Raw genomic sequence first — 24,170 nt, 5'->3', positions numbered from 1 at the left:
GAGCCATCTGGGATATCAACTCGGGTACGGCCAGTAATCCGGAAATACTGGAGGAGGCCACTAAGGCATATTTATGAGGCCTGATTATTTTTTATTCAACGACGAGAAGGACAGAAGGATGCAGAGGAAGGAGTAACAACAGATGCTGGAGACCCGTCTGCAGATAGCTGAGGAAGTATATTATAATAGGCCTTCACTGGTCAAGCTGCAGCTCTCCGGACTGCTCCCAACTCATTGCACACACTGGGAAAAAAACGTCTGCTTTCCTCAACAAAGATTGTTTGAATTTGGAGATGAGCCACGTAGATATCTGGCTAGAAAGAAAAATGCTTCCCAATCTATTATGTCTGTTAGATAGAAGGTTGGCACAGTTACCCTTGAGTTAACGAAGATTAATGTTAGATTTAGTGAATACTTTGCAGAGTTCTATCAGTCAGAGGGAGATGAACACAGTGCAGCGAGAATGCAGGCCTTCTTTGAGATCCTGCACCTCCCTAGTATAAATGCGGAACAGGTTTCCTGTTGAATGGGCCTATGACGATACAGGAGGTGCAGGAAGCAATAAAGCATCTCCAAGGTGGCAAAGCACTGGGGTCAGATGGATTCCCAAGTAAATTCTATAAGGAATTAATAAATGTGTTGGTGAGGCAAACACTGGGGTCAGATGGATTCCCAAGTGAATTCTATAAGGAATTAATAAATGTGTTGGTGGAGCCACCTCTGAGGATGTATAGCTATTCATATGCACAGGATTATCTTCCGCCCTCTGTTAGTGAGGCTAATATCTCCCTCATTTTAAAGAAGGAGAAAGAGCCCGAAGAATGTGCTTCATACAGACCCATTTCATTGTTGAATGTAGAATTTAAAATTCTAACCAAGACGCTGGCCCTGAGGTTGGAAAAGGTGTTGTTCTGTATTGTGAAAGAAGATCAGATGGGTTTTGTAAAGGGCCGTAGCTCCTCCAACAATATCAGGAGGGTACTGAACATGGTGCAGGTATGCCAGCAAAGGTTGATCCTGGGTTCAGCGGCCTCCCTAGATGCAGAAAAGGCATTTGACCAGATAGAATGGCTATACCTGTTTGGGGTCCTCAAGTGCTTTGGTCTGGGGACAACCTTTGCTAGATGGGTGGTGGTGTTGTATAATTATCCGAAGGCAGTAGTCATCACAAACGGCAATAAGTCAGATAAATTAAAACCTGGGAGAGGTAGTCGCCAAGGCTGTCCTCTTTCACCGCTGCTATTTACCTTGGCAATTGAGCCATGAGCTGAGGCTATCAGGAGGGACCCTGAAATAGTGGCGCCAGGAGTGGGAATGGGGGAACATAAGATTACCCTATATGCTGATGATGTCCTTTTGTTCTTGGCCAATCTGGAGGAGTCCGTTCCTCGATTGATTCAAACAATTAATTTATTTGGCAGTTTTTCGGGCTGCAAGATCAAATTTACAAAATCAGAAGCTATGCGGATGGGGGAGGGGAAGAATTAGTGGAGGTGCCTGATCTGAAGGATGGAATGCAGTTCCTGTTTAGATGGTCGTCAAAAGGGTTTTTGTATTTGGGAATTTTTATTACCCCTGCCTTCCACCAGCTGTATAAAGTTAACTATGTACAATTACTCGAGAGGATAAAGCAGGATTTGCAGCGGTGGGACGGATTACCGTTATCATGGTTAGGCCGAATAGCTCTGATTAAAATGAATGTTCTTCCTCGCCTGTTGTACCCCATGAGAATGCTCCTGTTGTTGCTACCCAGATGAATATTACTGAGGCTCAATGGTTGGCTAGGTTCTTTTATTTGGTGTCGCAGCCGCCCCCTAATTATGTTTACCAAATTGCAGCTCTCACAGGGTGAGGAGGAGTGGACCTTTTGGGCTTGAAGAGATATCAAATAAGCGCTTTCTTAGCATATGTGTGTGACTGGGCACGAGGGGACTTGGGTAGATTTTGCTTGACGTTGAAGCATTGCAGTCGAGATGTCCCCTAGTTAATCTATTATTCATTGATCAAGATGAAATCCGAGACTGAGCAGTGTAAGAGTACAATCATTTTAAATACAGTGAAAGCCTGGAGGATAATGAGGCAAGACAAGGGCAATTGGCTGAAGACCTCACTGATTACCCCACTGGTGGCAGCCCAAGGATTTAAACCTGGGGCAATGGACTCTGGCTTTAAGTCATGGGAGAATAAAGGAATCTTCTGTCTGGGAGATTTATTCCAGGGTTAGGTCTTGATGTCATTTAGCCAGCTAAGTCAGAAATATGCATTGTCTAATAGGGACCTTTTCCGGTACTTTCAGCCAACGGATTATATACAGAGGAATACCACGCTCCTGGCTCAGCATTACAGGTCAAATGTGGAATAAAGAGTACTCTGGTGTTCAGGTGCTCTTTCAGTTAGTACGTTGTATCATTTACAGAAGGGACGTACCTTAGGGGATGTGGAGGGACACTCTAGGATGTGGAATCGGGAGCTAGGATAGGATATTTCATTAGAAGTATGGCAAGATATATGGGAAAATGTAAGGAAAATTTCAATATGTAACAAAGCACAGGGCATGCAATTGAAGATTTTACATAGGGCTTATGTGGTGCCAGAGAGGCTAGCTAAGTTCAAGATAGGCACATCACCAGGGTGTCCCAAATGTAAAATTAGTATAGGCACTCACACACTGCTATTGGTCATGTTGTAAGATCCAGAGATACTGGAGTGCTATAGCAAGGGAGCTGAAGGGCATCCTGGGGGATTAAAGTTAAAGTGAATCCGGTATTTCTTCTTCTGGGGTTGCCAAATTTGCCTTCTCTCGGAGAACACAGGAACAGACTGTAACATTCTTATGCACTGTGCAAGGAAGAACATTTTAATTAATTGGACGTTGGAAAACCCCCCAAGGCTTATGGGGTGGCACATGCTGGTGATGGAGCATCCCCCCCAAGATGACCTCACAAATATGGTGCACCACAAAACAGTAGTTTTACAAGACATGGCAGCCCTTTCTAAATTATATTGATGCAGACTGATCAGCAGTATTAATTAGAGCCGTGGTATAGCTGTGGGAATCAGTCTGGGCGCTCATGGGGCCATGGGAGGGCAAGGCTGGGTGAAAAGAATACGGGTGCAATAACTGGTGCTCCCATGGATGGGAGCCTTAATGGAGGTGTGGTGAGTGAAATAGAATAAAGTAATGTGATAGGATTCAAATTAACTTAAATTATGTTTAATTTTATTTTTATTCAATTTGATTGTAGTTTAGTTTAAGCTAAGTTTGTTCCAGTAGAATAATAGGTAGCTCTTTATTAATAGTATCATAATATGACATTGTTGTACTGCTATGTTTCTGTATTTTGGTATTGTTCTTTTTTGTATATGGAGGTGTTGTGAGAGATTTGAAAAAGTTTCTAATAAAAGTATATATTTTTAAAAATTTCTTGCCTTCCCCCATAACTATTTTTGACATTCAAAAGTCAGATGAACTCAGCTTTGAATATATTCAATATCTCCCTAACTACAGGAAGGCATCCCCACTTTGAACTGAATTCCTCTTGCTAATATACCACTTGCCTTGCTGATTGCTTGCTGCACCTATGTGACAACTGGCATTGACTGGAGTAGAAAGCCTGAGCAGAAGGTAGCTGAGGCACGTTTGTACATCCACACATCATTCCTGGTGAAGGGCTTTTGCCCAAAATGTTAACTGTTCTGCACCTCGGATGCTGTCTGACCAGCTGTGCTTTTCCAGCGCCACATTTTTCGACTCTGATTTCCGTTATCTGCAGTCCTCACTTTCTCCACATCCCAATATATCACCATTTAAACAATGTACCTCCTTCCTGTTTTTATTTCATAGGAAAGGCTATCACTTCACACTGCGTTACTACATTTACCATGTGTTTGCCAATTGAGACACATACCTGAACCAACTTTGCTGCAAGTCAAGAACTGAACACCAGAGTGAAAAAATAAAATGGAAAAGGGGGTGAGAAGAGTGTGTTGTACTCACAGATGTTGGACAGAGGAAAGAAGTTGCAGTCTGGGATGAAGTTCAATCTTCATTCATAGAGAGAGGAGCAGCAACACCTTCACAAGCGCATGGTCTAACTTCCGCATTCCGACATTAGAGGGGAGGCTCTCAATGGCAGGAGGACCACACTCCTTCCCGTCCTTCAGGGCTTCCCATTGGTCGATCAAGAATGTTGCATGCAGTTTCCGCTGACAGCAAAGAGCATGCGTAGTATTTTGCTGACACCAGCGTACATGTGCAATGCTTCCTGACATCGAGAAGCATGCGCAGTATGCCCAGTGGAGATGCTGGTCCAACTGCCAATCGGAGAGAAAAAAAAGCTAGAGTCAGACTTGTTTGTTTCCCTGAGGCTCAACAGTTTATTCCTTTTGCATTTTGTGTGGCTGCTCAATTTTTGAATGTCTTTTCCCCAGGGTAGAGGAAAGCCAAAACTGGAGGGGCATAGTTTTAGGGTGAGAGGGGGTTTAAATGGGACCGAACTCGTAACTTTTTCATGCAGAGCGTGGTATATGTATGGAATGAGCTGCCAGAGACAATGGTCGAGACTGGAACAATTACAACATTTAAAAGGCATCTGGATGGGTATATGAACAGGAAGGGTTGAGAGAGATATGGGCCAAATGGTGGCAAATGGATTACCAGATTAATTTAGAATATGTGGTTGGCATGCACCGAAAGGTTTGTTTCCCTGCTCTGCAACTCTATGACTCTATTTCTAATTAATCTGAACCAACTTCGCAAGACGAGGAATTGACCATTCCATCCTTACAGCTTGTCCTCAACTGTGGCCTAATTGCACAGATTTCAATGCAAGTTTCAGAAAAATGCAGCTTTTAAAAAAAAATTGAATTTGCTTTCAAACTTTACTTATGGTTTTGAAAGTATCATTTTAGCGATTCTCAATGTTAAAGATCAGCCATTTCTCACACCTCACCCTCCCATCTCGCAGGTAGAGTCATCACCATCCACGCTCTCTCTATCCTTAGAAGGGCTGATACAGTGATCAAAGAGGGCTCGACGCACAAGAAAGGATGAGAATGGGGGTGCAGGTAGAGAAATTGGACGGGAAACAGAGGCTGGGCGTAGAGAGAGAGAGATATCGACCCGGGGACAGAACATTGGAGTTAGAGAAACACTGGGGGTGCACAGGGTGGGGGCAGAGCGTTTGACAGAGAGAGAGAGAATGGGTGTGCAGAGTGTGGGGAGAGAGAATGGATGTGGGTCAGTGCGTGGGGAAAGAATGCAAGGGGGCAGAGGGTGGGGAGAAAGAGAGCAACAATGAATATTAGGAGAGGGTGAGGGAAGAGAGAGGGAATGGATGGAGAGCAGAGGGTGGGGAAAGAGAGAGAATGGAGGGGAGCAGAGAGTGGGAGGAGAGAGAGAATGAGTGTGGGGAGAGGGACTGGATGGAGGAAGGCAGAGGGTGGACGAGAGACTGGACTAGACAGGGGGAAGAGGGTATGGAGATAGAATGGACGGAGAGGATGGCATGTGTGTGAGAGGGGGGAAGCGAGATAGCGAGAGAGAATAGACAGGGGGCGCTGTGGGCATGATTGGATCTTGATTGAATGGGGAGTTGGTGAATGCGTCCCACCCACTCCCATCATCCCCTTCTTTGCACATGTGCAGTGCAGATTTTTGTGAATGATGCGAGAGAGAATCTGGAGCGTGAGCGCAATTCCACCTCAGATCCTGGCATCAGCAAACCACTGCCTTTCTGTTTTAAAAACTAAATGAAGATGTGGGCAATATACTGGGAATGGCAAGAAGTGACTAAGAAACTGAACCGAGAGTCGGCGCTTTCCGGTGAGGAGAGCTGGGCAAAAACAGGAGGATGGAAGGATGAATTCGAGTTGGAATCCATTGAAAGGCGGAGGCAATGGGAGACAGAGATTTCGGGTAGGAGATAGGGAAGGCTGCTCGGTACAAACTAGAATTCTCTTATCCTATTTCCTGCCCTGCACTGACAGCAATGATCTGTTTTCTCAAGGTATTAGCAGAGGAGGATTTGCTGTTCAGGCGTGCACAAGAAATTTACTCAGGGCCTGAATATCAGCAGCGTTTGAATCGAGGAGGGGAAGTTACTTCAAACATCAACGTGACTTGAGAAGCCCCGTGATTCCACACAGCCTGCGTGGGAGTGTTCCAGGGTTCTGACTGTGCAGAGAACTTTAACTCTGTAGCGAAATGTGGACTAGTGTTCTCGCTGTAGACGAGCCCTTCTTTGGATCGTTGAAGCTGCTGAGACGCAATGACCCCTGCACCGTGGAAACTCTGTGGAAGCAAATTCAATTCCCCAAACGGGCTGGAGTGTCACCAGGACTGGCATGAAGCCAATCGATTCCTTCAATCCTGGAATGAAGTCAATCGATTCCTTCAATCCAAGACTGTGGGCGGCGCGGCAGTAGCTCAGTGGTTAGCACCGCTGCCTCACAGTGCCAGGGACTTGAGTTCGATCCCACCCTCATGGTGATTGTGTATAGTTTGCACTTTTCTACCCTCCCCCCTCCCATCTCTGGGTGCTCTGGTTTCCTCCCAAGGTCCCAAAATGTGCAGCTTAGAGTGGATTGGGCATTCTAAATTCAGGGATTAGCTGTGGAGGTTATTAGGTGGGATGCTCTAACGGGGGTCAGTGTGGATTGTTGGGCCAAAGGGCCTGTTTCCACAGTGTGGGGGTTTGATGATTCGCCCATCGTGTCTGCAGCCTGGCTTCCAGCTGCATCTCTTTGAGCCGAAGGTCCTCCAGCATGTTTTCCCTAGTTTCCAGCACCCAGAACCTCCCACCTTCTGCAAATCGAAAGACAAATCCCACCCTGCCCTCTCCAATGTGTGCAAAGTAACTGCTTATTCAGTTTTAGTGGCCCAGCCGAGGCTGGTAGCCAAGTTCAGAACACATGAGGATGGCCTCAACCAGGACCTTGGGTTCATGTCACATGACAGGTAACCCCACTTCACTGTCACGCTCTCTCACACCCACACAAAGCATACACTCTCACACACGCTCACATTCACACAGATCACTCTCTCAGACACACACACACATATACACCCTCTCTCAGGCTGATACTCTATCACTCACACACTTTATCAAGCACACACACACATCCTCTCATGCATGCACACTTACATATAAGGCTTTTGTGTGATTTTGAATTTGCAGAATTATATTTGCAGATAGATTGTGCGCTTTTTGAGCAAAATACAATCTACAGGCAGTCAATCCATGTGAGATTTTATAAATTCCTACTTTGAAAATAGAACCAGTCTCACTCAAGATTGGGATAGAGACCTTAAGTTGTCTCGAGAATGTGTCTTCAAACAAGTTCTGGGATTTACATATTAATGAAACAAAACCTGCAACCTATTCTAAAAGATGAAAGACTTCACAACAATCTAAGTTTGTTCTATATCATTTCTGTTGCATGAAACTGCGATCTTTTGCTATACATTCTCCTATGATCCTGCGCCACAAACACCTGATGAAGGAGCAGTGTTCCGAAAGTTAGTGCTTCCAAATAAACATGTTGGACTATAACCTGGTGTTGTATGATTTTTAACTTTGTTTCTCATGAATACATCCCACACTTCCCGGTGCTGCCAGTAAACGTTACAATGTCGATGAAATGATGCAATACCTGCAGAGATGAAAAATTTACAATTTCTAACGATATTAGCTACTCATTCACTGCTCCTTCTGATACATGACATTGGAAACTTAATGCAAGAGGTTGAAAAGAGTGATCAGCTTTAAAACAAAAACCTATTGGATCTCATAGCTTTCATTGACAGTCTGAGACCAGGGTTAAGTTCAAGTAACCTTTATTGCCACCCAACTTTGTTACAGCTTCAGATCTCCCCAGCAAAAAAAAAGTATATGAAAAGAAGCTTTTTTTTAAACATCTCAAAGCTCACACACTCCTCCCAACTCCACTTCCTTTACTGTTGGTCAGCGCCGAGTTGTCCCTTTATAATTGGATCCTTGGTACAGCCTTAAGCTAAAGGAAGTATTGCCTCACTCAGCAATTTAAACCCGCACACTGTATTCATTTAAGTTACTCCCACTCATTTGCCATGGGGTGGGGGTGGGGGCAGTCAAGAGTCAACCATGCTGCTGTGGGTCTGGAGTCAGGTGTAGGTCAGACCGGGTAAAGGATGCAGTTGAGATGACTGAGTGAATCCTTTCCCACAATGGCAGTTTCCTTTCCTAAAAGGGACTTAAGTGAATTAGATGGCAGTTTCTCCCCCCAAAAATGGATTCATTATTAGATCCAGAACTCCAAATTTCTGACCGAATTCCAATCTCACCATCTGCCTTGGCGGGATTCAAACCCCGGGAATCACCGGAACTGGGTTGATAGTCCAGTCGACAATGTCACTCAGCCGTCGCTCCTTCAATCCCCCTGCAATGGCACATGAACTCAATAGACAATAGGTGCAGGAGTAGGCCACTCTGCCCTTCGAGCCTGCACCACCATTCGTTATGATCATGGCTGATCGTCCTCAATCAGTATCCTGTTCCTGCCTTACCTCCATAACCCTTGATTCCACTATCCTTGAGAGCTCTATCCAACTCTTTCTTAAACGAATCCAGAGACTGGGCCTCCACTGCCTTCTGGGACACAGCATTCCACACAGCCACCACTCTCTGGGTGAAGACGTTTCTCCTCATCTCTGTCCTAAATGGCTTACCCCTTATTTTTAAGCTGCGTCCTCTGGTTCGGGACTCACCCATCAGCGGAAACATTTTTCCTGCCTCCAGAGTGTCCAATCCTTTAATAATCTTATACGTCTCAATCAGATCCCCTCTCAGTCTTCTAAACTCAAGGATATACAAGCCCAGTCGCTCCAATATTTCAACATAAGATAGTCCTGCCATTCCAGGAATTGACCTCGTGAACCTACGCTGCACTCCCTCAATAGGCAGAATGTCTTTCCTCAAATTTGGAGACCAGAACTGCACACAATATTCCCGGTGCCGTCTCACCAGGGCCCTGTACAGCTGCAGAAGAAACTTTTTGCTTCTATACTCAATCCCTCTTGTAATGAAGGCCAGCATGCTATTAGCTTTCTTCACTACCTGCTGTACCTGCATGCTTGCCTTCATTGACTGGTGTACAAGAACACCCAGATTTCTTTGTACTGCCCCTTTACCTAACATGACTCCATTTAGGTAGTAATCTGCCTTCCTGTTCTTGCCACCAAAGTGGATAACCATACATTAAACTGCATCTGCCATGCATCTGTCCACTCACCTCACCTGTCAAGGTCACCTTGTAATCTCCTAACATCCTCCTCATATTTCACCCTGCCACCCAGCTTTGTATCATCAGCAAATTTGCTAATGTGACTATTAATACCATCTTCCATATCATTAATATATATTGTAAAAAGCTGCGGACCCAGCACTGATCCCTGCAGTAGCCCACTGGTCACCGCCTGCCATTCTGTAAGGGAGACATTTATCACTAGTCTTTGTTTCCTGTCAGCCAACCAATTTTCAATCCAAGTCAGTAGTTTGCCCCCAATACTATGCGCCCTAATTTTGCTCACTAACCTCCTATGTGGGACTTTATCAAAGGCTTTCTGAAAGTCCAGGTACACTACATCCACTGGATCTCCCTTGTCCATCTTCAGAGTTACATCCTCAAATAATTCCAGAACTCGCTGGTGGCTCCGCAGGTGGGAGGAGCGGGTGAAGCCCTTTCCACACTGAGAGCAGATGAACGCCCTCTCCATGATATGGACCCTTTGGTAGATTACAGTGTAGATGTCTGAGTGAACGCCTTCCCGCACACAGAGCATGTGAACGGCCTCTCCCTGGTGTGGATCGGCAGGTGCCTCCACAAGTTGCCCACATGACTGAAGCTCTTCTCGCACTTAGGGCAGGTGAACGGCGCCTCTTTGCTGTGGACCTGCTGATGGGTCAGCAGGGTGTAAGAATCGACAAATCCTTTCCTGCACTCAGAGCAGGTGAACGGCCTCTTCCCCAGGTGAACCCGCTGGTGTTTCAGGACGTGGGATGCATCGATGAATCGCTGCCCACACAGAGAGCAGGAGAACGGCCTCTCCCTACTGTGAACCTGCTGGTGTGTCTGCAGGTGGGACAACTGAATGAATCATCTCCCACAATGGTGGCAGATGAACGGCCTCTCCCTGGTGTGAACTCGCTGGTGTGTCTGCAGGCTGCACAGCCAACTGAATCCCTTCCCACATACTGAGCAGGAGAACAGCGTCTCCCCAGTGAGAACGCATCTGTGGGTGTCTAGCACCAATGGGGAAGGGAACCCTTTCCCACAGTCCCCACATTTCCATGGTTTCCCCATGAGGGGAGCATTCTTTGTGTCGCGCTGGGTTTGAAATTCAAAACAGAATGGATACATAGTCTCTCCCCACTGTGAGGTTTGAGATTTTGATCCCCCAAGCTGAGTAAATTGTTTGACGCATTTTTCACAGACAGCGGACTGAATCTCCCTCACTCGGGTGTCTCAGTATTATTCCTGCCATACGAGTGTTCAAACTCTCACACAGACAAAAGCAAACATTTCTTCTTGAATTGAATGGCTGCTGATATTCAAGCCCCATTGATTCAAGTGGCTCTGTCAGAAGATGACGTATCATTTGTTTTCAGATTTCTTTCTGCATGTCTTCCTCCAAAAAAAAAATCACAAATTGAGTGATCACTGTCAGTACTGTTAAATGAAGATAACATCGGTGGCAATTCCTGTATATTGCCAGATGAGTGCTGACCATCTATTATGCAGGACGCAGAAAACCCTCATGCAACAAGATAGCCTTCAGTGTGTTTGGAGGAAAACTTAATTTAGATTGCAATAACCTGGAACAAGCTGTCGACAAAGGTACTGGAAATGGAGCTGAATCACGAATATGATAATGAAATGTCAAGACTGCTTGGGAAAAGAAAGCCAGTGAAGTTACTGAATGACTTCCTGCTGTCCTAGTAAACACAAAAGAGACAAGAGATATAGAACGTAACTCTATTTCTGCATAAGAAGGTGAAAAATCATAGCCACAAAGTTTTTATAACAGCCAACAATATCAGATATACACCATATGAAGCAACAGATGTCTACATTTGAAATCAATGTGCCAATCCCTTAAATACTGCTCAGTTCCATAAGAAACTACCCTTATAATTTTGAACATGAGGAAAGAAGTAAACCTTTTCCAGGGTACAAACTCTATACGTGCCAAACCGAGGGAATACACAAGGAAAATGTCTTTGAGAAGGACAGAGAGCATCTGAGCACCTTTGGAGGGCCTGCTCCCTCCATGGAGTCACTCCAGTTGCTACATGTGAACAGTCTCCACCCAACACAACCCCCCACCCACGCCTCTCTCTCTCCCCCTCCCAGGATGAGGAATAGAAAGGGGGAGACGTTGCTATGCTCCCAGATGTTGCCCAGAGGGAGGGAGTTTCACTCTGAAATTGACAGGGCTACCTCCACGTTGAGACGTCCACAATGGGGGAGAGAGGGCACATTGGGAGGGGAGGACACTTTGCAAACTCCTTTCGCTCTCCTCCACGTCAATGCAGTTTGAGTTCAAGCAAAGCACAGGGTATAATTTTAGCTTTACACTCTCAGAAAAACCCCACCTCTGTGAATCCAACACTTTACTCCTCCCTCCACTCCATGGAAATATCGATTTGAGAGATTCCAGAGTTGGAGTTGCTACCATACCTGCTGTAGGGGGTTTGGTAGAAGCTGTTTATTTTAATGAACCATTTCATTTCAACCTCATGCTTGCCATTCAAATACTAATTTTACACAGAGGGTGGTTGATGTGTGGAATGAACCTCCTCAGGAAGCGGTGGATGCGGGTACAATAAAAAGACATTTGTTTTAGTACATGAACAGGAAAAATTTGGAGGGATACAGGCCAACAGCAGGCAGGAGAGACTGATTTAGTTTGGGATTATGGTTGGCATGGACTGGTTGGACCAAAGGTCCATGACCATGCTGTATGACTCGATGGTAAGTTCATAGTTCCTTGAAAGGGGAGTCGCACATAGACAGAATAGTGAAGAAGGTGTTTGATATGCCTGCCTTTATTGGTCAGTGCACTGAGTGCAGGAGTCTGGAGGTCATGTTGCGACTGTAGAAGACATTGGTTAGGCTACGCTTGGAGTATTGCAAGCAATTCTGGTACCACCGATCCCACCCTGACACATCATAAACCAGAGATAGTGACTGAAATTGACTCTGATACAAAATCAAATCATTAAATCGCTCCAGTGCAGAAAGAGGCCATTTGACACGTTGAATGCATTGAGTACAGGATTTGGGAGGTCATGTTGTAGCTGTACAAGACATTGGTTCACCCACTTTTCGATTCTTGCATTCGATTCTGGTCTCCCTACTGTAGGATAGGAACGATGTTGTGAAACTTGAAAGTGTGCAGAAAAGATTGACAAGGATGTCGCCAGGGTTGGAGGGTTTGTGGTATAAGGAGAGCCTGAATAGGATGGGGCTGCTTCCCTGGAGTGTCAGAGGCTGAGGGGTGATCTTATGGACATTTATAAAATCATGAGGGGCACGGATAGAGTAAATAGGCTAGAGGAAGTGGTGGAGGCTGGTACAATTACAACATTTAAAAGGCATCTGGATGGGTGTGTGAATAGGAAAGGTTTGGAGGGATATGGGCCAAATGCTGGCAAATGGGACATTAGATTTAAATAGGACATCTTGTCAGCATGGATGTGTTGGATAAAAAAGTCTATTTCCGTGTTGTATATCTCTATGTTTATTTGATGACAGATGCTTTATTTCTGTTGATGTAAATATTGTTAGGGAAAGAGAATTCCTCTAGTAGGGGACGATAAGAATCCTGGGAGACCCCCAATTCTGGTTTACGATCTAATGAACACACTTTAAGCACCAAATGTGCATTTATGTCTCATTTTGTTTCATCTTTCTTGTTTTATTCCCTGCTCCAATGACCCTCTCAGTCTGGATGGTTCTCAGGCTGAGAATATTGTGGATTGGGCCTTGATCGACTGAATGTTTTATTGCTCTGGAAGGTGTAAAAGGGGCTCAAAGTTTCAGCAGAAAGCCAGCTGAGCTGAGAACAGACAACATCTTTCTCTGGGAACAGGGAGAAGAGGACAGAGAAATCAGAACCTGAAATCCGAGCCGACACCAGAGTACCATGTTGTTAGTGCTTTGATTAGCAGTGCCAACCCTCGACCTTTACCTCGCTTCCTATTCAACTTGAATGCCACGTACCCCCTCAATATTCAGATCCAATCCTTGTCATCCTGAAGCCATGTCCCTGTAAGGAGTCTCAGATCATAATTATTCTCTTCAATGTGTGCAGTCAATTCATTCAGTTTTGTGACATTGCAGCACACATTCAGCCATACAGTCTTCAGTTTCAATTCTTGTGTTCTGTAGAATCCAGTTTTGATTGATTAGATTCGATTCCCTACAGTGTGGAAACAGGCCCTTCGGCCCAACAAGTCCACACCGACACCCTGAAGAGTAACCCTCCCAGACCCATTTCTTTCTGATTAATGAACCTCACACTATGGACAATTTAGCATGGTCATTTGACCTGACCTACACATCTTTGGACTGGGACATTTACTTTCCGTGTCCCTTTCTATCATTCTCTGATGTTCATTTCCACATCACTACATTGCTCACCTGCCTTGATACGGATTGGCCATAAAAAATGCATGTTCATACATTCCCAGTAATAGAAGCAGGAGTAGGCCATTTGGTCCATCGAGCTACTCCACCATTCATTAAGATCATGGCTCATCTATCCATCGTCTCAGCTCCTCTTACCTGCATTATCCTGACTATTCTAAATTCACCTACCATACAAAATCCCATTGAACTATGTCTTGAATATGGCTGCTTCTACTGCTTCCTTGGGCAGAGAATTCCATTGATTCACCACTCTCCGGGAAAAGCAGTTCCTTCTCCTCTGACTTAAACCTACTCCCCCTAATCTTGTGACCTAGTCTCACTCACCATAGAAACAACTAGATAGGGTGGGTCTGGGTGGCATGCTCGTCGGATGGGTCAGTGTGGACTTGATGGAATGAATGGCCTGCTTCCACGCTGTAGTGATTCTATGATTTACCGCAGTTGTGTTTGCCATGGACCACAGCACCAGAACCTCCCACCTTCTGCAAATCGAAAGACAAGTTCCACCCTGCCCTCTTGTACATGTGTTATCTAACTGCTTAACCATTTCTGGTGAATCCAGCCCACGCCTCCCGCTGCTGCCAGTAATCTTTACAAAGCTGATGAGACAATGCTATACCTGCAATACTGAAAATCATAAGGCTTCTAACGATACCAGTTGCTGATTCACCACTCCCACTGATGGACAGCATTGGAAATACAATGTTGGAGGCTGAAAGAAATGAGCAGTTTAAACAAAAACTCACATAACCCTACACTAGGCTCCCTGCTCAGCACACTTTACTTAAATCACTTCAACTCCACATTGCAACAAATTCCCACTTTCCACCAATATCCTGAATGTCCTCACTCACTCAGTTGCTGTCTCACAAATGAAAGATTTCATTGTAGCTTCTGCTCCCAGTCAGGACAAAACATCTTTGAAAGCTGCTCTGAAAGTCCAGTCTTCACAATGACACTTCTGCTTTCCTTCAGTCCAAATTGTCCGTGCTGAACAGATATCCCAAATTAACATAATCTCATTTGTCAGCACATAACCCATACCCCTCTCAATTCTCCCTATTACCAGATGCCTTTTGAAATGCTTTAATTATACCAGCCTCCACCACTTCCTCTGGCAGCTCATTCTATACACACAACACCCTCTGCGTGAGAAAGGTGCCTGCAAAGTTCCTTTTAAATATTTCCCCTCTCACCTCAGACCTATGACCTCTAGTTTTGGTCTCCCCTACTCTGGGGAAAACTTTTCGCTATTCACCCTATCCATGCTCCTTATGAACTTCTATAAAGTCAACCCTCAGCCCCCAATGATCCAGAGAAAACAGCCCAGCCTATTCAGCCTTTCCATATAGATCAAACCCTCCAACTCTGGCAATAGCCTTGTAAATCTTTTCCAAATCCTTACAAAGGTTCGTAACACTTTTCCTGTAGCAGGGAAACCAGAACCGAATACAGTATTCCAAAAGTGGCCTAATCAATGTCCTGTACAGCCGCAACATGACCGCCCAATATCTGTATTGAAATGCACTGACCTATTAAAGCAAATATACCAAACACCCTCTTTGCTACCCTGTCTACCTGCGACTCCACTATGAACCAGCACTCCATGGTATGTTTATTCAACAACACTCCCCATCAAATGTGTAGATCCTGCCATGATCTGCCTTTCCAAAATCTATATTTCAAAATGGGGTCGAGAAATGTATAAGCCGTGATTGAATGGTGGAGCAGATCTGATGGACTAAATGGCTTAATTTCTGCGCCTATGTCGTATGGTCTCTTGCTGTCCTGGACACACTGAGAGAATTGGAAGCAGGAATACGTCATTTGTCTTTCCAGCTTTCGCCAGTATTGAACAGTTCATAACTCGATATAAATATACCTGCATCTAGATGGATAGGCTAGGACTTTTTTCACTGGAGCATCAGAGGTTGAGAGGTGACCTTAGAGCGGATTATAAAATCATGAGGGGTATGGATGAGGTGAACGGCAGGTATTCTTTCCCTAGTGTGGGTGGTTCAAGATTAGGGAGCAAATTTTGAAGGTGAAGAAAGAAATATTTTAAAAAGACATGAGGGGCACCTTTTTTTAAAGATAAAGAGTAGTTCGTTTGAGCAATCAATGTCCAGAGGAGTTGCTGGATGCAGGTACAGTTACAATGTTTAAAAGACATTTGGATAAGTCCATGAATAAGAAAGGTTCGGAGGGATATAGGTCAATCATTGGCAGGTGGGACCAGTTTAGTTTCAGAACACCGCCAGCATGGAGTAGTTCAACTGAATGGTCTGTTTCTGTGCTGTATGACTCTGTAACTGTTCTGTACTGGTCTTAAAACCATTTTCTTGCATTCTCCCATAACTTCTTTGTTCTTCAAAGTCACATGAACTCAGCCTTGAATACATTCAATAATCGACCTAACTGCAGGAAGACATCCCCACTTCTGAACTCAATTCCTCTTGCTGATATACCACTTGCTTTGCTCATTGCTTGCTGCACTTTCTGACAACTGGCAGTGACTGGTGTAGAAGGACACTGAGGGCCCTTTGTCTATCCACACATCACTCCTGATGAAGGGATCGTGCCCGAAACGTCGACTCTCCTCCTCCTCAGTTGCTGCCTGACCGACTGTGGTTTTCCAGCGCCACAATATTCAACTCTGATCTCCAGCATCTCACTTTCCTGCCTCAGGCGACTGACTGTGTGGAGTTTGCACATTCTCCCCGTGTCTGCGTGGGTTTCCTCCGGGTGCTCCGGTTTCCTCCCACAGTCCAAAGATGTGCGGGTCAGGTGAATTGGCCATGCTAAATTGCCCGTAGTGTTAGGTAAGGGGTAAATGTAGGGGTATGGGTGGGTTGCGCTTCGGCGGGCCGGTGTGGACTTGTTGGGCCGAAGGGCCTGTTTCCACACTGTAATGTAATCTAATCTAAAAAAAAACTTTCGCCACATCTCAACATATCACCATTTAAACAATGCATCTCCTTTCTGCTATTTTTTTTACACTGCAAAGGCTATAACTTCACATTGTAGTACTGCATTTGCCATGTGTTTGCAAGTTGACACACAGACCTGGATCAACTTTTCCAGAGTCTGGCCCCTCCTTCGGTTCACTCTTGAACCCCAGAATGAAAACGTGATGAGAAAAACACTGTTGTACTCACAAATGTTAGACAGAGGAAGGAAGTTACAGTTTAACCTTATGCAGAGAGAAAAAAGCAGCAGCAGCTTCAGAGCTCACGGTCCAACCTCCGCATTTCCACAATGGCCGGCTCTGATTGGCAGGAGGACCAGACTCCTTCCGGTCCTCCAAGGTTCTCCACTGCTCCATGGAAAGGAGCTCGCGCTCTCCCAAGAGTATGCGCAGTGCTTTGCTGACACTGGCGATCATGCGCAGTACTTGCTGACACCGCGGAGCATGCTCAGTGTGCAGGAATTTGTTTCAAATTTTAAAGTTAAAAATCACAAAGCACCAGGTGATAGTCCAACAGACTTATTTGGAAGAACTAGCTTTCGGAGCCCTGCTCCTTCATCAGCTGATTGTAGAGTATAACATCGTAAGACACAGAATTTATGATCTTACGATCTTATATTCCACAACCACCTGATGAAGTAGCAGCGCTCCGAAAGCTAGTGCTTCCAAACAAGCCTATTGGACTGTAACCTGGTGTTGTGTGATTTTTAACTTCGTACACCTTAGTCCAACACGGGCACCTCCCGATCATGACAAATATTAAGTGTCCAAAGGCGAATACGAGAGAAAAATGCCGAAGCTATTTTATTTTGCCGATTTTTTCCCCCTGTGCCTCGACATTTTATTTCTTTTGCATTTTGTTTGGCTGCTCAACGTTTCTGTCTTTTCCCCAGGGTAGAGGTATTCCAAAACTAGAGAGTAAAGGTTTAGGGTGTGGGGGAAAGATTTTAAAAGATCCAAAAGACTAGGAATAGAACATTCACCCCTTACTGGGCGAAAGTGAGGACTGCAGATGCTGGAGATTAGGGTCGAGAGTGTGGAGCTGGAAAAGCACAGCAGGTCAGGCAGCATCCGAGGAGCAGGAGACTCGACGTTTCGGGCAAAACCCTTCGTCAGGAAATAGCCATGGGGAACTGCAGGGCTGTAGCGTAAACGAGTGAGTCTAAGTGGGATGGTGTTGGGAAGGTCGGTGTGAATGGCCTGTAGGGATGATATGGTTCCACTGCCTGAACCACGCGTCTTTTGAGACGTGTGGGAGGAGTGGGTTCCAGTTCGTTGGACACTGACACGAGTCCTGGAGAAGGTGGCATTTGTGCTGTCACTCTCTTCACATTTTGCCCCCCTGTCCATTTTCTCCCCATCCACTGCCCCCTGCCCATTCTCTCTCCTCACACCGCACCCTCTATTCTCCCCCAACCATCTGAACCCCAGCCTGTTCCCCTGTCCATTTCCCTCCCTTCTCCACAACCACCAGCGACCCCCCAACACACGCCCCCAACAATCGTCCTTACTCGTGCCTCAGCCCTCTTTGATCGCTGTATGAAGTCTTTCTCAGGGGAGAGAGAGAATGGATGGTGATGACTTTACCTGGGAAACACGGCATGTGAGAAATAGCTGATTTTTAAAATTGAGAATAACTAAAACCATATATTCAGAAACTTCGTTAAAGTCGGGAAAAATGTTATTTTTTTCAAAAAAAAGCTGCAGAAATCTTTCTGAAACTTGCATTGATGTTTGTGCAGTTAGGCCACAACAAAGGACAGGCTGTAAGGAGTGAATGAGTGAATAAAAGACAAGTCCAACCTTGCCCTCGAGGAGAAAGTGAAAAATGCAGATGCTGGAGATCAGAGTCGAGAGTGTGGTGTTGGAAAAGCACAGCAGGTCAGGCAGCATCCAAGGAGCAGGAGAATCGACGTTTCGTGCATAAGCACTTGGCACTCGGCCATCGCTCCTTCAACCCCGCTGTGATGGCGCGTGAACTCACTGGTGCCTCCGCAGGTGGGAGGAGCAGGTGAATCCCTTCCGGCACATACAGCAGGTGAACGGCCTCTCTCCAGGGTGGACCCGCTGGTGGGTCAGCAGTGCAGCTGACTGAGTGAAACCCCTCCCGCACATGGGGCACGTGAATGGCTTCTCTCCCTTGTGGACTCACTCATGCGTCTGCTGATGGCTGATCCGACTGAAGCCTTTCCTACACACTGAGCAGGTGAATGGCCTCTCCCGGTGTGAATCCGTCTGTGGGTTTCCAGCAGGGATGGGGAAGGGAATCCTTTCCCAAAGACCCCACATTTCCAATGTTTCCCCTTTGGAGAGAACTTTCCTTGTGTTGCTCTGGGATTGAAATTACAATCAGAACAGGTACATAGCCTTTCCCACCTTGAGGGGTGAGACTTTGATTCCTCCAAGATGAGTAAATGGTTTGAAGCACTTTTCACAGTCAGCGCACTGAATCTCCCTCACTCCTTCCTGCCACAGGACTGTCCAAAATCTCTCAAACAAACAAGCAAAAGCAAACATGCCTTCTTGATTGGAATGGGTGCTGATATTCAAGTCCCAATGAATCAAGTGGCTCTGTCAGAGGTTGATGTATAATTTGCTATAAGATTTCTTTCTGCACGTCTTCCTGCAAAGAAAAATCACAAAATAAGTGATCACTGTCAGTACAGTTAATGAACATAACATAGGTGGCGCTTCCTGTAGACTGCGAGATGTCTGCTGATCACATATTATCCAGGCCACAGAAACCTGAAAACCCTCATGCTGCCAGATAGCCTTAGCTGTGCATGGAGGAAAACTTCATTTCAATGACAATAACATGGAACAAACTGCCTACAAAGATGCTGGAAATGGAGCTGAATCAAGGATATGAAAATGAAATGTTAAGGCTGCTTGAGAAAAGAAAGGCAGTAAAATTGCTGAATAACTTCCTGCTGACCTATTAAATAAAAAAATTATGACAAAAAAAGGACGTAACTCCATTACTACATTAGAAGGTGAATAATAATTACAACAGAAACTTTTACAACAGCCAACAATATCAGATATACACCATATAGAACAAAGAAAGGTTACAGCCCAGGAACAGGCCCTTCAAGCCTGAGGCGATCCAAATGTACTGTCTAAACCTGTCGGTCAATTCCTTAGCATCTGTATCCCTCTACTCCCCACCCACTCATGCATTTTTCCAGACGCATCTTTAATGTATCGACCGTGCCTGCCTCTACCACCTCTGCTGGCAACGCGTTCCAAACGCCCTCCACCCTCTGTGTGAAGTAAAACGCGTTTTTGCTTTGAATAAGTGCTGCCCTTGCCGCGTTCATTGTAACGGGAGCTCTGCCTCATTCCTAATTCAGGCAGTTGGATCTCGTTTAATGAAGCTGCTTTTTGAGAGTATTGACTAGCCGTTTTTGCACAAGGCAGTGTAAGAAACAAGGGCTCGTCCGGGATTTGAACCCGGGATCTCTCGCAACCCCACGTATCAGAAAACCCGAAGCGAGAATCATACCCCTAGACCAACGAGCCACAGGCCACAGGCGGCCTACATTTTTTGAGCAATGTGCCAATCCCTTAACTGCTGCTCAGTTCCTTGAGAATCTAACCTTTTAGTTGTGAACATGAGGAAAGGACCAATCCTTTTCTAGGGTGCAACTGTATACGTGCCAAACTGAGGGAACACACAAGGAAAATAGCTTTAAGAGAGATAGAAAGTATTTGAGCACCTTTGGAGTGTCTGCTCCCTCCCAGGATTCACTCCAGTTGCTACAAGTGAACAGTGTTTCACCCACCCCGACCTCCCCTTCCCCCTAGCTGCTGGAGGATGGTATATGGAAAGGGGGAGACATTGCTTGGCTCCCAGATGTTGCCCAGAGGGAGGGAGTTTCACTCTGAAACTGACAGGGCTGCATCCGCATTGTGACGTCAACAATGGAGGGCGGGCCGGATAGCTGTCCTGCAGATGAGGCACGTGTGGAGGGGAGGGCACTTTGCAAATCCCATTCTCCTCCAAGTCCATGCAGATTGAGTTCAAGCAAAGCAAGGGGTTTAACTATACTATAGAAAACCTCCTTTGTGCCTTGGGAAAACTCCGGCCGCGGGAAATGCAGTGTTACAGATTCAAAGTAACAGAAGCAGGAGTAGAGCATTTGGTCAAGCCTGCTCCGTCATTCATTAAGATCACAGCTCCACCAACCTGCACAATCCCGACTACCCTTAATTCCCCTACCATGCAAACACCCATCCAACTGCGTCTTCAATAAACTTCATGAAGCTGTCTCAACTGCTCTCTTGGGCAGAGAATCCCATGGAGTCTCACAGAGTGACACAGATGTACAGCACGGAAACAGACCCTTCGGTGCAACTCATCCATGCAGCCCAGATATCCTAACCTAATCTAGTCCCATTTGCCAGCACTTGGCCCAAATCCCCATAAAACCTTCCTACCCTCCAACCTCCAACCCTGGCAACATCCCTGTAAATCTTTTCTACACCTTTTCTAGTTTCACAACATCTTTCCGATAGGAAGCAGACCAAAATTACATGCAATATTCCAAACGTGGCCTGACCAATGTTCTGTACAGTGGCAACATGAGCTCCCAACATCTATCCTCGATGCTCTGACCAACAAAGGAAAGCACACCAAACGCCTTCTTTACTATCCCATCTGCCTGCATCTCTACTTTTAAGGAACTATCAACCTGAACTCCAAGGTCTCTTTGTTCAGCAACACTTCCAAGGAACTTACCATTAAGTGTAAAAGTCCTGCTCTGATTTGATTTTCCAAAATGCAGCACCTCATATTTATCTACATTAACCTCCAACTGCCATTCCTCAGCCCATTGGCCCATCTGATCAAGGTTCCGTTGTGATCTGAGGTAACCTTCTTTACTGTCCACTACACCTCCAATTTTGGTGTCATCTACAAACTTGCTAACTATACCTCCTCCGTTTACATACAAATCATTTATATAAATGACAAGAAGTAGCGGGCCCAGCATCAATCCTTGTGACACACCATTAGTCACAGGCCTTCAGTCTGAAAACCAACCTCCATCACCACCCTCTGTCTTCTGCCTTCTAGCCAGTTTGTATCCAAATGGCTAGTTGTCCCTGCATGCCATGAGATTAAACCTTGCTCACCAGTCTCCCATGAGGAACCTTGATGACCGCCTTCCTGAAGTCCATATAGATCACGTCCATCGCTCTGCCCTCATCAATCCACTTTGTTACTTCTTCAAAAAACCCAATCATGTTCATGAGACATGATTTCCCAAGCATAAAGCCATGCTGACTATCCCTAATCAATTCTTGCCTTTCCAAATACATGTAAATCCTGTCTCTTAGGATTCTCTCCAAAACCTTGCCCATCGCGGATGTCAGGTTCACTGGTCTATAGTTCCCTGGCTTTTCCTTACCACCTTTCTAAAATAGAGGCACCACGTTAGCCACCCTCTAGCCTTCTGGCACCTCACCTGTGACTATTGATGATACAAATATCTCAGTAAGAGGCCCAGCAATCACTTCCCGAGTTTCCCACAGAGTTCTAGGGTACTCCTGATCAGGTCCTTGGGATTTATCCACTTTTCTGCATATCAAGATATCCAGCAATTTCTCATCTGAAATATGGGCATTTTTTCAACATGTCACCATCTACTTTCTCACATTCTAGATCTTCCATGCCCTTCTCCACAGTAAACACTGATGCACGATATCCGTTCAGTATCTCGCCCCCCCCCCCCCTCCCCCCCCCCCCCATTCTACTGCAGCTCCACAAAGGCCGCCTTGCTGATCTTTGACGGGCCCTATTCTCTCCCTTGTTATCCTTTTGTCCTTAACGTATTTATAAAAATCCTTTGGGTTATCCATGACTATTTGCCAAAGCTATCTCATGTTCCCTTTTTTGCCCTCATGATTTCCCTCTTAAGTATGCTCGTACTGCCTTTATACTCTAAGGATTCACTCGATCTCTCTGCCGATACCTGATATATACATCCTTCTTTATCTTAACCAAAATCTCATTTTCTCTAGTCATCTAGCATTCCCCAAGCTACCAGCCTTTCCTTTCACCCGAACAGGAATATACTCAGATGAAGGAGCGTCGCTCAGAAAGCTAGTGTGCTTCCAAGTAAACCTGTTGGACTATAACCTGGTGTGGTGTGATTTTTTAACTTTGTACTCCCCAGTCCAACACCGGCATCTCCGAATCAGGAATATACTGTGCCTGAACTCTTGTTATCTCATATTTGAAGGCTTCCCATTTTCCAGCAGTCCTTTAACCTGCGAACATCTGCCCCCAATCAGCTTTTGAAAAATTTTGCCTAATACCTGAGTCTTCCTCCAATTTAGAACCTCAACTTTTAGATCTGATACATTATTTTCAATCACTGTTCTAAAGTTAATAGAATTATGGTTTACCCTTAGGTTTTGCACCCTCGCCAGTATGTACATCCACATTGTGAATTAGAAAATGTCCTTGTACACACTTAACAAATTCCTCTATTTGGCAGATAGGAAAATGGGCAGGAGTTATACCTTGGGTCCACTCTTCCTTCATTCCCACCAAGCCTAACCCCATTCCCACCCCAATAGTCCAACGGCACTTTCCCCTGCAACTGCCGAATGTGTGACACCAGCCCATTTACCTGCTCCCTCCTCTCTATCCAAGGGTCCAAACTTACCTTCCAGGTGAAGCAGCGCTTGACCTGCACTTCCCACAACCCAGTCGACTGCAGTTGCTGCTCATAATGTGGTCTCATCTACATTGGGGAAAACGAAGCATAAACTGGGTGACTGCTGCACAGAACATCTACGTTCTGCCTGCAAAAAAGACCCTGAGCTTCCAGTTGCCTGCCAATTCGACACCCCACCCTGTTCCCTGGCCAACATCTCTGTCTCAGGTTTGCTGTAGTGTTCCAGCGAAGCTCAGCACCAGCAGAACGAAGAGCACCGAATATTACACTTGGGGACCATACATCCCTCTGGTCCCAATATCAAATTCAATAAGTCTCGGGCCTGAACTCCATAGTATCCTCGTCCCTTCCACACACACCAAGCCTTGTTATCACATAGTCTGTCATTACACACTACCTATTCTTTGCCACGAACAGTCTCCATTCACCCTCCCACGCAGATCGTTATCAACTTCCTTTCCTGTCCACAGTTCTTCCCTCGCTTTGGGCTCTGTCCTGATCTATCATTAACTGCGTCCGCCTTCCTCCCATATAAACCAACGTTTTCCCAAAATATCTCCTGCACATAAACCAACGTTTTCCCAATCACCATCAGTTCTGTGGAAGGGTCACCGGCTACTCCTGTTTTTTGTTTCAGATATACAGCATCCACAGTTCTTTCACCTTTTTATTGAGGTAGATTTGGAAATTACTTCGGGAGACAGAAGGAGAGGGGGCAGAGAAGAACACCCATGAACTGTTGATCTCCGTTGTTACTCATAACGTAAAATCATTGCAGTGCGATCACTTCCCTTAAGCATGAATAGAGGTTGTGGGCTATGCGT

At 45.5% G+C, this 24,170-nt stretch overlaps 1 long non-coding RNA gene and 1 other non-coding gene across 2 annotated transcripts in view; both read right to left on the bottom strand.

Annotated features, from left to right (window-relative positions):
• The window catches only part of LOC148142779 (uncharacterized), a 142,091-nt gene extending 138,065 nt beyond the window's left edge, over positions 1 to 4,026 (bottom strand). Inside the window, exon 1 of the long non-coding RNA XR_015751030.1 lies at positions 3,998 to 4,026. This is a non-coding gene — a long non-coding RNA (uncharacterized LOC148142779). The remainder of the gene's footprint in view (positions 1 to 3,997) is intronic.
• A 16,066-nt stretch (positions 4,027 to 20,092) lies between these two features.
• trnap-cgg (transfer RNA proline (anticodon CGG)) lies at positions 20,093 to 20,182 on the bottom strand. Its single transcript is given in 2 exon segments — positions 20,093 to 20,128; positions 20,147 to 20,182. It is a non-coding gene; the product is annotated as a tRNA-Pro (tRNA).
• Positions 20,183 to 24,170: the final 3,988 nt, after the last annotated feature.

This window comes from Chiloscyllium plagiosum, unplaced genomic scaffold, assembly GCF_037043375.1.
Source record: "Chiloscyllium plagiosum isolate Xiang-an unplaced genomic scaffold, Cpla_swu_hap1 HiC_scaffold_27, whole genome shotgun sequence".
In the NCBI taxonomy this organism is placed as follows: domain Eukaryota; kingdom Metazoa; phylum Chordata; class Chondrichthyes; order Orectolobiformes; family Hemiscylliidae; genus Chiloscyllium; species Chiloscyllium plagiosum.
This window is presented reverse-complemented; position numbering and strand designations above follow the sequence as displayed.